Below are 14,054 nucleotides of genomic sequence, written 5' to 3'. Positions count from 1 at the left end.
TACCTCCATATTGATTTTTGGGGGATTTGCTGCTGCAATCCCACCAGCAGCGCTCAAGGGTTCCCTTTTCTCCACATCCTCACCAGCACTTGTTGTTTGTTGATTTATTGCTGATAGCCATTCTGACTGAAGTGAGGTGGTATCTCATTGTGGTTTTTATTTGCATTTCTCTAATGATTACGAAAGACAGTTTGGGGAATATAATCAATAATGTTGTAAAGATTTTGTAGAGTATCCGATGGACACTTGTCTTATTAGGGAGACCACTTCATGGATGGTGTAGATGACTGACCACTGCAGTGTACACCTGAAGCTGAATAATAATGAGTGTCAATTATAATTTAATATATATAGTCACAGGATGTAGAGTACAGCATAAGGAATACAGTCAGTGGAACTGTAACAGCTATATACCCTGTCAGAGGGGTACTAGATTGGGGGAGGAGGTTATCACTTTGTGAGGGGTATAAATGTCTAACTATTACATTGTTTTGTATACCTGCAACTAATAATAATAATAATCAAAAAGACTACAATAAAAATATTTTGAGATGTGAAAAGATTGCAAATTTAACTGTAAAGATATTTTTGCAGCATTTTTCATAATGGCAAATAACTGAACCACCACAATGTCTGTAACACATTACTGGTTAAGTAAATGTTAATTTGTCTTTGGTGGCCTTGAGAACAAGCCTGTCAGTTCTCTGACTCCAGGAAGCATAGTTGACTGAGGCCCCCAGTGGCTGCACTCAGAAATGCATCGCCTGCTTATCAAGAACTGGAGAAAAACAACATCCATACAGTATAGTATTACTGAATAGGCACTCACATAATGTGGCAGGAGAATACATAGTAAGACATAGAAAGCTGTTCCAACTATATAAGGATTGTATGTGTGTATGTGTATGTATACATACACAAATATATTCAAGAATGATATACGTATACAGTGTTATGTCCTTATGAGGAAAAGTAAGTGTAAATATATGCATAGACTCAAAATATTAATGTTGTTCCTCAGAGATGAAATTAAGAGTTATTTTTTTTACCTACCCAAATTTAATTTTTCCCTATAAGAGACATGTATTACTTTATAAAGAGAAAAGAAAATAGTAAGATTATTTACCAATGTATGAGTAACTTTCTTTGCTCTATTTGACTTATATTTTACATTTTTCTCCATGGTCTAACATTTATTTATCATGTGCAACTTAACGTTAGATGTGGAAAGTGTGATATTGTAAAGAAAGAACTAATTTCTGAATCAGAATAAGAGTTTGATGCCCATCAGCAAGAATGTTGGTCCTCAAAAGACTCATTCTTGAGGATTTCATCAAGCTGTTAGATTATGTAAGTGGTGTTATGAACGAGTATTTTCTTTAAAAATTCTCTTAGTGTTGTTGTAAAGTTGTGTTGACAACAAACAACATGGTGCTCCCCATGTAGCTAGTGAGACCACATTCACTGGACTCCTGGATTTTCTTGCCTGGCCTCGAGGATTTGGAACAGAAGCACAGGCCGTCCTTCTGTGCAGGGCAGAGCTCTGGCTTTTGGCTTCCTCTTGGTACCAGGAGTCAATTCTCTTCCCACTCGTGGCCTCAAGAAGGTTTTGCTTTTGGTCAGGGCCCTGAGCCCACAGCGGCCTCTCTCCCACAGTGTGAATCCTCCCAGCTCGGTCTTTAGAATGACTCCTGCTTTCTCCCTCTGATCCTGCCTCTTTCCCTAAGGTGCTTCTCAGAGGTGGCTTTACTCTTAATGATCGTAAATAGACTTTCCATCTGCCTATTTATTTTCTGTCAAAATAGTTTTCTAAAAATTCTTTCTTAGCTCTTTACAGCCCTGACAGGTGTAAACAGCCTCATCTGACATGTTTCTATTTAACCTCCTGAAGATAAATTCCACCTGGCCTTGAGTGCCTCCCTGATAGTCCCTTAAAATATTAAAAATACTAAAACGTTCTCACTCACCAGTGGATCCATGTCGCCAAAGTCTAGCCTTGTCTTTAGACACACCGCTTCCTAGGGGAGAAAAAGAGGATTTTTGTTTCCTGTGCTACCTCTTCATACCATTACCAGGCCTTGGAAGATACGTACCCCTCTCTGGCTTCCCATGAACCCCTGCTTTCCATGCTCTGAGCTTTCTGTCTCATCCCCTGTCTTATCCCCTCCAGGCACCAATTTGTGGACCATGAGGTCTCAAGCTGACAAACCCAAGGTTTTGTGTACATCAGAATCACACAAGGAAGATTTTTTAAAACACAGTTGCACCGACCCCACCCATGAAAATTCTAATTCAGTACATCTAGGTAGTGCCAGGGAGGGCTTTAGGGGTCCCCACATTTCAGTGCACATCAAAATAACTAGGGGAGCTTTAGAAAATGCACACGCCCACATGCCTAGACCTCCTGTGGGTATTCGATAAATATGAGCAAGGATTTGTCATGCTGTTTGCCATCATATCTCAGTGTCAAACATACCTCAGCGGGGTGCTGTAGTATGGTTGTATAACTAGAACAACATCAGGGGGAATGTTATTCATATAGATTATTGATTGTTCAATGTAGCGGTCTTGCAAAAGAGGCATCTAATAAATATTGAGTAAATGAATGGGTGATTGGGAAAGTTTTTTGAAAGCATCTTACTCTCTCTTGAGTAGCAAAAAATGTTAAAGATTAAAAACAGACTGAAGTGAGGGGAGCCTCTTATGGTAGGTTGAAGAATGAAGCCCAAAGATGTCCACATCCTAATCCCTGGAACCTCAGTATACCTGACATGGCAAAAGGAACTTTGCAGATGTAATTAGGATTCTAAAAGAAATTTCAGTTTTACTGAGGTATAACTGACATGTAAAATTGTAAGGTATTTAAGTGTACAGTGTGATGATTTGATGTACATATGCATTGTGAAAGGATTCCCCTGCTTCGAGTTCACGAACCCATCTATCACCTCACATATTTATCTTCCCCCACCTTTTTTTTTGGTGAGAACATTTAAGTTCTATTCTCTTAGCAATTTTCAATGACATTCATCCCTTGGTATCCTTGGGGGACTGGTTCCAGGACATCCCCACAGAAACAAAGATCTGCAAAGGCTCACCGTTATATAAAACGGTGCAGTATTTGCACATAGCCTACGCACATCCTGTATGCTTTAAATCATGTCATGATTACTTATAATACCTAATACAATGTAAATGCTATATAAATAGTTATTATACTGTATTGTTTAGGGAATAATGACAAGGAAAAATAGTCTGTACATGCTCAGTACAGACCCAGCCATTGCAGGCCTAACAACATAGTACACATCAGCAACAAAATAACAGTTTTTCAAATATTTTTGATCCATGGTTTGTTGAATCCATGGATGTGGAAACCATGGATATGAAACCGTGGATACAGAGGGCCAACGGTATACAATATAGTGTTATCAACTATAGTCGTTATGTTTTACTTTAGCTCCTCAGACCCTATTCATCTTACAGCTGAAAATTTGTACTCTTTCCCAATTTCTCCATATTTCCCTCACCCACAGCCCTTTGCAATCTTTTTTCTGCTGTTTCTATGGGTTTGACATTTTGTTTTTAGATTAAGGATATTGATATGAGGAAAATATCCTAGATTATCTGGGTGGGCCCAATGTAATTAATCACATAGGTCCTTACAAGTAAGATAGAAAGCAGGAGGGAAAGAGTCAGAGAAGGAAATGTGAGGATGGAAGTAGAGCTCAAAACAATGTGATTATTGGAAGTGTGCTCTGAGCCAAGGAACATGGGCAGCCTCTGTAAGCTGAAAAAGCAGGCAACAAATTCTCAGTGAGGGTCTCCAGCAGGAATGCAGACCTACCAACACCTTGATTTTAGCCTGGTGAGACCATTCTGATCTCCAGAATTGTTCGATAATATATTTGTATTGTTCAGGCCATGAAATTTCTGATGATGTGTTAAAGCAGCAATAAGAAACCAATATACCTTTCAACGGATGATGCATGGAAAGGAACTTTAGGTAGGGAGGTGAACTTGGTTGCTGCATAACAAATAATCACTCACTTGGCAACTTGAAATAGCACCTATTTACTATCTCACAGCCCTATGGGTCAGAAGTTAGGAAGGCTTGACCAGATTCTCTGCTTGGGGTTCTACAAAGCTGAAATCAAGGTGCTGGGCAGGCTTGGCTTTCATCTCGGAAGAATCACTTCCAAGTTCACTCATGTTGTCGGCTGAATTCAAATCCTTGGGAACCAGGTTCCTATTTCCTTGCTGGTTCTGAGCCAGGCGGTCCTTTTAGCTCCTGGAAGCCACCCACATTCCTTGCCATGTGGCTCACTCCATCTTCCAGCCAGTAAGGGTGCATCAGATTCTTTTCGTGCTTCAAATTTCTAACTTCCCATTATGTGGCCAGCTGGAGAAAGCTCTGCATTTAAAGGACTCGTGTGATTGGGTCAGGCACACTGGACAATGGTCCTGAGCCATGCAATGTGATAATCATGGAGTGACATCTCATCATAATCACAAGTTCTACCCACACTCAAAGAGATGGGGATGATACAAGGACAAGTGTCATCCTTAAAACTCTTCCTGATACAGGAAGTTTCCAATATAGCCTGGTCATCATTAAAAGCAACTACCTTCCTGCCACAGGCCCTGGGTGGCGCTCCTATGGACTACAGGCAAGCAACCATGGGAATTCCATGTTAGAATGGGGCTTACTCTACATTAGCTGTGGGCGAACATATAAAGGGCCTTTGGGTTAGGCTGGGGGTGGAGAAAAAGAGGTGGAAATAAAAATGAAAAATATAATTATTCACTGACTATAATTATTAGGACTTTCCATATTCTTGACTTTTTGATGACTAAATTCCATTAGTGTTTTACTTGTTCTGGCAGAAATGTCTGCAGTTTTCAATAAGGGCCTGAGTCAAACCCTGTTTCTTAACTTTCCTCCCTTGTTTTTCTGCCCTCTCCCAGGCCTGACCACTCCTTTATCAGCAGACTAAAAAAATCTATGAGAGTCCCATTGTGAGATCAGATTCCCATGCAAATCAAACTAATATACATAAAAGAGGAGGAAGACCGCAGAACGTATGAAATCTTTCTTGAGCAAGTCCTTTATTTTCTTTTAGCAGTGGGTTCCTACTCATTTGACAAGGCTGATTCATTTTTGGTTTTTAAAGAAATCATTGAACTTTTAAACTCCCATTCATTTTCATGTGGCTTAGAAATCTTCTGAGAGCCAGCTAGGCCTTCAATCACTCTCCCCTAAGTAATTCTTATTCTATTTCTAATCTACAGGTTTTTTTTTACTTTCTGCCTTCAAAGCAATTTGGTAGACAGGGATCACAGAAGTCTCTTCTCACCTCATTTTATCCTAAATTTCTGCCACCCACCCAGAAACTTTGCAGAAACTTAGTGTTATTTTTGCCCTATCTGGTTAATGCCAAAGAACAATGCTCTGGTCCCATGAAGAAGCCCTTGGGAGCATCTGTCAAATAACTTTTGTGTTCTTTACTCTCTGTCATTTCCTGTCAGGTCTTGCATCTTCACAAGGTTACCCATGAAAATCTGAAGAGTTATAAATGGGGATGGTTACATCATGTCTCATTAATAGCCTCCCACTATACATTTTTAAAAGGAGCATTCGGTGCTAAGGGACATAAGTCAGATGGAAAAAGTCAAGAACCATATGATTTCACTCATCTTTGGGATACAAAACAGAAAGCAACAAATGAACAAGACAGAGACACAAACAAAAACTCTTAGACACAGACAACCGTATGGCGGATACCGAAGGATAAGCGGGGAGGGAAGGAGGTAGAAGAGGATAAAGGGGGTCAGGTATATGGTGATGGAGGGAGACTTGACTTTGGGTGGTGAGCACACAATGCAATATACAGATTATGTATGATAAAATTGTACACTTGAAACCCCAATACATGTCACCCCAATAAATGTAATAGCATTTTTTGGTAAAGGAGCATTCTGGAAATGTTTACATTTGGAAACATGTAAAATAAGGTGTTAAGAATTTAATTCCCATGTATGAGTATGTAATGCAAGCCCTGGAAGTTGCCTCATGACACACTTGAAGTAGGAATTAGATCATACTCTTCTTCTGTTACTTCTTTATGCTCCTTGTTCTAAGTTTATGGAGTTCATTTTGACACAAACATTTTCTCAATCATTTGACAACTTTACATGGCTGTCACTAGTGGGTACTTGATAGTATGGAAAGAATCTAGGCAGAGCTGAATTCTCTGCTCCTCAAGCATGCTTCCTCCCATGGGGTTCTCAAGGGAACAAGAAAAAAAAAGAGAACTGGTACTATTTTATTACAAATAAAATTCCAGGGCTCAATTTCTCCACAAGGAAGTACTCTGGAAAAGCTAGGAAGCCCTCCCCTCTGCCACCCCAGGAGAATGTGTGGAAAAGAGGAGAGAGCCAGTGGACAGGAGGGCAAGGTCTGTTCAAAGACTCAGGCTCTGCCCCCACTGACCCAGCCTGACGCAAGAAGAAAGGAAACGGAGGGTTGCCCAATTTGTGCTACATTCCCCTCCACCCTCCTGCTTTTGCACCACTGGCCTTCTTTCCATCCTTAAAATAGACTAAGTTCTTTGCTTTCTCTGGACCTTTCCCCTGAACTGCAGCACATAGCTCAGATACCACCTCCTCTGAGAGCTCGTCTTCACTCATCCTAGCCAAAGCATCATTCCTGGCCCTCTCCCCGTGTGAGCCTATTCCGTATTATTGATAGCACTTATCGACAAAGTATGTGTAATGAACACAGGTATGTGGTCATTGCTTTACTCCTCCCATTAGAATGTCAGCAGCACTGTCTTAACCATGGTCGTGTCTTCTTCACCTAACACAGTGCTTGGCTCATGGTGGAAACTCAGCAAGTACTAACTGGTTGCTAGCGACCCCGTTCACCAGTAAGCATAACCCAATCAGTGTCTTGAAATCTGGCCAATCAGATCAGCATTACCTCTTGTAAGGGAGGACTGAGGAAGAAGGTGGGAAGGCTTTTTATATCAGTTATCTATTATTACACATAGCAAATTATTCCAGAAAGTAATGGAGTAAAACAATGAGCGTTTATTATTTCAGTTTCTGAGGTTAGGAATTCAGAACGGGCTCAGCTGGATGGTTCTGGTTCTGGGTCTCTCATGAAGTTGCAGTTGAGATGTTGGCTGGAGCTGCAGCCATCTAAATATAGATGTATTAAATATAAATATTTAATAGAGCCTGGGGGTCTGTTAAGTGGAAGCCTCACTGCCATGGCTGTGGGCCGGACACTTAGTTCTTCACACAGACATTGCTGCTGGGCTCTGTAAGTGTTCTAACAACATGGCGACTGGCTTCCTGCAATCCTGTGATAGAGAGAGAGGGAGAAGCCACAAAGTCTTCTATGACTTAGGCTTAAGGGTCACAGGCCATCACATTTGCCATATTCTATGATTGCAGACCAATCCTAGTATAACATGGGCGGGAATTACACAAGGGTGTGAATATCCAGAGGTGAGGCTCTTTGGGGTCCTTCTTGGAAACTACCTACCAGATCTTTCTTCACCCTCTACATTGCTCAGATTTTTGTTTGCTTTTTTTTTTTTTTTTTTTCTGTCTGCAGCACTGACTTGCTATAATAGGTTAGGTTGGAGCAGACCACAGAAGTGAAGACCGGAAATTTAACCACTCTCATTGTCAGGTTGAAGGTGGAGTGAGCCTATATAAAGGAAGCAGAGAAAATTCCCGTTCGGCAGGCAGAGCAAAGTATCTGGAGAAAATGACAATAGATAAGAATGTCAGTTGCACAAAATTGTCGACAAGACATGGAGGTGGCCACACACGTACAAAAGGCTGTTAACAAGTGGATGGAGCCCGGTGATGGGGACGCACGAGCAGACAAATCCTAATGTGGAGATTAAGGCAGCAAGACCGTGAAATCCAGAAAGTCTGTTATGGAGGATCAGTTTCCAGTTCCATACTTAAGGTAGCAAAACAGGGCTGTGATCTCAGAGAGAGTTCTGTCAAATCCTTTATTGGTTCGTGGTCATCCTCCATTCTGTTACCCTCAAAACTGATTCCAAATGTCACTGCTTACTGTCATTTCCTGAGTCACGGAAGATTCACTGCCTCTTAGTTTATTGAGAAATTTGATGTGAACGTTCTTTCTTTACTGCACACCTTCCTGCAGCCAAGAGAAGTGTGCAGATCTCTCTGATATAAAACAAAAACGATAAAGCCGTCCTTTACATCCTAAAACCACTAGGAACTATCCAACATCTTTACTCCCATCGGCACCCAAACTCCACACAGACGGCAAACCCCAGAATTTCTCCTTCTTTCCCTCCCATTTACTCTGATATCTGGTTCATCTCACGCTATTCTGATAAGGTTTTTCCGTAAGGTCACCAACAGCATCCCTATTTTACTATAAAAGCTGCCTCCAACCCTTCTCATCTAGAGCCTTTCTGTTACATCCAGCAAGGATACCATGGACCACACCCCCTTTACTGAGCTTCCTCAGGCTTTGGCTTTCTTGACGTCCTTCCCCCTGCCTTTTCTCCCTTCCTCTAACTACTCCTGAAACTTCCTTAATGCTTTTCTTTTGAATCACCGCTCTTTCACTCTACCAGCTCCATCTGAGTGATCCAGAGCACTCTCACAATTTAATTTATGACTTATGGGCTTATGATGGCCACCTAGATCTCCCAGGCCAGACCTTTCCTGGGAGCTCCAGGTTTCAATAGTCAATAGTCTATCTGACTTCTGTAACTGGATATCCCCAGACACAGCTTTCTTACTTGTCCACAACATCACACACCACCGTCCTCCTTAAGTCTGCTTCTCATACACATTTGTTCTCATGGCTTGGCAGCACCATCTACCCAGGCCCATGCTAAAAAGCAAGGTGTCCCCTTGATGTCTTTCTTTCCCTCATCCACCCAATCAATCAAACATCAGACTTGCCGGCTTGGGTTTCTGAAATTTAATGACCCCCTTCTCTCCATCTGCATTACCCTACCCGAGTTGAGGCTGTTCCTATTTCTTTCTTGATTACTTCAGTAACCTCCCATCTGGTCTTTCCCCTTCTCTTTACCCCTTCTTAAAATTTTCTTTCACAAAGTGTCCAGAGTGATCTATCGACAAACACAAATTTGACCGTGTCATGGAGTGAAGCCCTTTGATGGTTTTTCTCTTGTCTTCAATCTGAAGTGAAATTTGTATCGCATTGCATACAAGATGGTCCAAGAGTTGTTGCCTGCCTTCCTGCCTCTCTAATTTCATCTTCTTGCGTTTCCAGTAATGCCGAGTAACATGTACTTACATGAACACACCACATTCTCGTCTTTCTTTTTGCCTGTGGGAACGCTAAACCTTCTTCACGGAATACACGTTTCCATTTTGCCCGACGAATCCCTGCTCCTCCTGTCAAGATCATCTCAGGCTAACCTCTTCCAAGATGGCTCACCTGACCACGTGCGTGTGTCCTGGCATTCCAGGCACCCTTGCTCAGAGCCCCCTTAGACCTTCTATATATCTCTGACATGGTGCTCACCCTGTCTCCCCAGCTGGCCTCTCGGCTCCTTGAGGGCAGAGATATGGCCTTTTGTCACTGTATCCCCAATACCTTTCCCAGTACTTGGTACATTAGGGGCCTCATTAACATCTCTGTTGATTAATGAAATGAATTGCCTAAAAGTCTCTTTCCATTTTCCCCTGCAATGGCAGAGCAGAGAATGTCCTCCACCATGCTTTTGGGGAATTGACAAAAAGTGAAAGTTTTCAGGGCCTCAATCCCAGATCGGCACCCAGGATGTCACAGGACATGAATTTGCAGGGGCTATAATAGTCCCCCCTTAACCACGTTTTCAGTTACCTGTGATCAACTGCAGTCTAAAAATATTCAGTGAAAAATTCTGGAAAGAAACAGTTCATAAGTTTTCAATTGTGTGCCATTCCTAGCGGTGTGATGGAATCTCACACCCTCCCACTCCATCATGCCCGAGATGTGAATTATCTCTCTGTCCAGTGTATCCACGGTGTAGCCCTGCTTGTTAGTCACTTAGTAGCCCTCTCGGTTAACAGATTGACTGTTTGATACCAGTGCTTGTGTTCGAGTCCCCTCATTTTACTTCATAATGGCCCCAAAGTGCCAGAGAGTGATGTTGGCAATTCAGATATGCCAAAGAGAAGCTGTAAAGTGCTTCCTTTAAGTGAAAAGGTAAATGTTCTTGACTTAATAAGGAAAGAAAAAAATTGTATGCTGAGGTTGCTAAGATCTAGGACAGGAACAAATCTTCTGTCTGTGAAATTGTTAAGGAGAAAGAAATCTGTGCTAGTTTGCTGAGAGAGAGAGATCACATTCACTGAACTTTTATTACAGTATATTGTTATAATGGTTCTATTTTATTAGAAATTATTGTTGTTAATGTCTTATTGTGCCTAATTTATAAATAAAACTTTGCATAGGGGAAAAAAACAGTGTATGTAGGGCTTGGTATCTGTGGTTCCAGGCCTCCAAAAGGGTCTTGGAACGTACGCCCCTCAAATAAGGGGGGGGTTTCTGTAAAATCGTCAAGGCAAGAAAGAAGCATTATGCCTCAGGAGGCTGTGTCACCAGGCAGTGACACATAGTGGACGCTACCAAGGCTAAGGCTAAGGTATGGGAGGCAGGAAAACTGAGGAAACCCCATGATAACGTACAAGTGAAAACACCCCTGGCTGAAAGGCTGCACTTCCCAGACTTCCTTGCAGAAAGGTCTGGTCATGGGAGTAGATTCGGGTCCTCAGGACTTCAGTGAAAGTTGCGTGTTTGATTTATGTAAAGTGTCCTTTACATGGAATGTGTGCTCTTCCCTTCTTTTCCTCCTTTCTGCAGGCTGCAATGTGGATATGTTGCCTGGAGCTGGAGCTTCTATCTTGGACCATGAGCTACCCAGGAATGCAGGCCACTGAGGGAAGAGCAATAAGGCAGAAAGAGTCTGGGTCAATGATATCTGCAGCTCCACCGTAGCCTTGGGACTCCTAGGTGTTTTGGATGTTTACAGGACAGAGAAATATAGGTCTGCCTTATTTCTGGTCATGTGTAGGTGAGCTTAATTGTAAGACATAAAGGCCGTTTATACAACATTCCCAGGGAATGTGAGCTTCTTAATGTCTTAAAACTCAAGTATGCTCCTGGCCTTGAAGGTATAACATTTTTACTTATTCAAGATTTGCAGAATACGAGGCATACAAACAAGCAGAGTGAGCTTGGGAATATAATACAGGTGCAGGCAAGCACCAGAAGACAACTCTGTCATTCTGAAGAAAACTAACGTTGGTGGATGCTGTCATGGGTTCTGATGGGGCCAACACCGTCTCCTCCAGGGATGTCTGCGTGTTTAACTTGGTCTGGTGTGGTGTGGAGTTACAGGCAAAACCAACCAGTGAAGGGGATGGACTGATGATTCTGAGGCTGACAGATCAGTGTTGGGTGAGGAGTTTTCTGCAATAGTCAAGGAGACCAAAAGCCCCTCCAGGCCATAGCAATCCATCTCCTGAATGCATTTTACCACGCGGAGATGTATTTGAATTAACCAACACTCCCTGAAAAGTTGCAAATCTATCAGTCATCCATACTTTATTGGTAATTGCTTCAGTCAGAAGCAATTATCAGCAATTGGCAGTGGCCAGCTTCAAAGGAATTGAGTTTCCAAGAAAGCAATGCTGGGGGAAAAAAATGGAGGTTCATTCAGGAGAAGACAAGCTTGATGGGACCTGGTGGTTTGGAGTCTGCAGGGCTGGAGGAGAGGCATGTGAGCAGGGCTGGCAAAGACTTGGTCCCCTTCCCAGGTGGGCTCAGGGCTCCACCTTGCCCAGTGTGCACTGGAAATCACCTCAGAGCTACCCTGCACATCTTTGGTGTCTGAGAATGCCAGAGCTGCCATGCCAGGACTTGTCTGGAGGCTGTAAATCATGGCCTACTCTGGGTTGGCCTGGGCCCACAGGCTGACTGGCAGCCATTTAGTGAATGCTATTGATGAGAAAACTGAGACTCAGTGAATTTAGTTTATTCACACTGGTCACAACGTGCCAACCTGTCGGATCCCTCTGGGTCTGACCCCAAAACACTAATATCTTTCCTTAGTGCAGGGCAGTGAGGTCCTTTCCATTCAGCTTTCCCTCATCCTTTCCATTCAGCTTTCCCTCACTCTTTCTGGTAGCTAGTGGAAAGACGGAGAGGAAACAAGGGACGAGAAGTGCCAACTTCCTGCAGGGGGACACAGACAAACAGACAGCCCGCTCCTCCCACATGACCTCTGCCCCTGATCCCCTCACCTCTTCCCCCCAATCTTTTCTGTCGTTCTTGGGGATTTTCAGTGCCTTCCAACTCTGGTGGCGTAGGGAATTTTTGAAAATACATATTCCAGACCCCAAGCCCACTAGGCTCTAATTCTGATGGCTTTGGGGATTGTGATCTGCAGCCTGGGATGAGGATAGGAGGGAATTGGGGTAGGAACCAGAGAGACCTCTTTCTCAGATGCAAAGACCTCCAGTGTGTACAAATCCCTTAAGATCCAAAAAGAAAACACCACCCCTGTGTAAAGCCAAGGAGATGGGTCAAGAGAAACTCCAACCTGTTTGGTGTTTGACTATGAACATTTAATTATTTTAACAGACCTGAAAAGCAAGCATTTTTAAAAATGTTTGCTGGGTTTCCTTAAACAATTTATTCCCCTTGGATAATAGGGAAGTGACTGTGCTGATTTTGATGCTTGTCTTGGTCTTCCTTCTTCTTTGCTTCCCTCTGAACAGGTGCCCAGGACTCTCACTGGGTCCCACAGATGCTCTGAACGCTGCTTCCCACACCTCTTGCCAAAAGGAGATGTTCAGAAAATGTTCTCAACTCCAGGGGATCAGCTGTTTCCCACAACCATTCTTTGTATGGGATACACCACCCTAGATGAAGACCAGACTTACAGGATAACATATTATTCCAATAACATGATAAGGCTAACTAAAATTCCCCAGAATACCCATCTTGCTAGCAGAATTCACAAGTTCACACACTATTGGGTAAGATCTCTTCGTGAATATTAGGCAACAGTAAGATGCCCTTTCAATTCTTTTCCCACTGGGTTCTCCAATCTCGGTATGTCCACAGCCTTACTGTGACTAGTTGGCTATTGTGTGCTGGATATCATATCATAGCTCGAAGTCCTCTGGGAACTCACTTCCCGTCTGACCCAACTCTGACTGCCAACATGTACTTGCTGTGACAGTCTTTGAAAGGTTGGTCCTGCCATGAAGGGTTTTATTTTTAATCCAAACATTCCCATAAGTCACGAGATACTAGACTCCGCCCCACCCATGACCCACACTTTGATTGTCTCTCTGTGTTTATAATAAAGCTGTTACTTTAGGGGCATATTGAAAATGGGCCCAAAGCAACAAACCTACAATGTTTAAGTTCAACCCCTGATCATAAGATAGAAGCTCAGTCTGTTCTTGGACCTTCTTGGTGTTGGCCAGACAGAGACGTGGGTTTTGAAAGATGGAGCTCTAACTTCTCAGCAGTTCATGCTCCAGCCTGCCGTGGGAGTTGTTGGAGGCCTGACAGCCATTGCGGAGTCCTGGGTGAATGCCTGGCAGTGCTGTTTTGAAATCGAACTAAGGCAAGAGATTTTTCTTTCTCATGCATAACTTTTTATCAGATGAACTTGTAATCAAGCCTTTTCCCTTTGTATCATGCTCCATCCTTCTCAAAGTAGGTTCACATACAGTACTCCTCCCCTTCTACTGCCATGAGTAGCTGTAAGGAGGGTGAAAGCATGAAGAGCTGCCTATAACGTGATGACCGCACCCACCTCCCAACCCTCACCACCTCTTTACCACCATCTGCCATGGTGCCATCAGGACAAATCTTCATCAGCCACCATTATGAAGCTAGGACCTCCCCAGGTTCTCCCTCATGCTCCCACATCTTACCCACATACAGCGCTGTACAATGCCTGTACGACCTCATCCCCCACTCCTGCCCCCAAAGCAAAACCTTTCCATGGAACTCTCTAAAA

The sequence above is a fragment of the Rhinolophus ferrumequinum genome, chromosome 8 (genome assembly GCF_004115265.2).
Source record: "Rhinolophus ferrumequinum isolate MPI-CBG mRhiFer1 chromosome 8, mRhiFer1_v1.p, whole genome shotgun sequence".
NCBI classification, from domain to species: domain Eukaryota; kingdom Metazoa; phylum Chordata; class Mammalia; order Chiroptera; family Rhinolophidae; genus Rhinolophus; species Rhinolophus ferrumequinum.
This window is presented reverse-complemented; position numbering follows the sequence as displayed.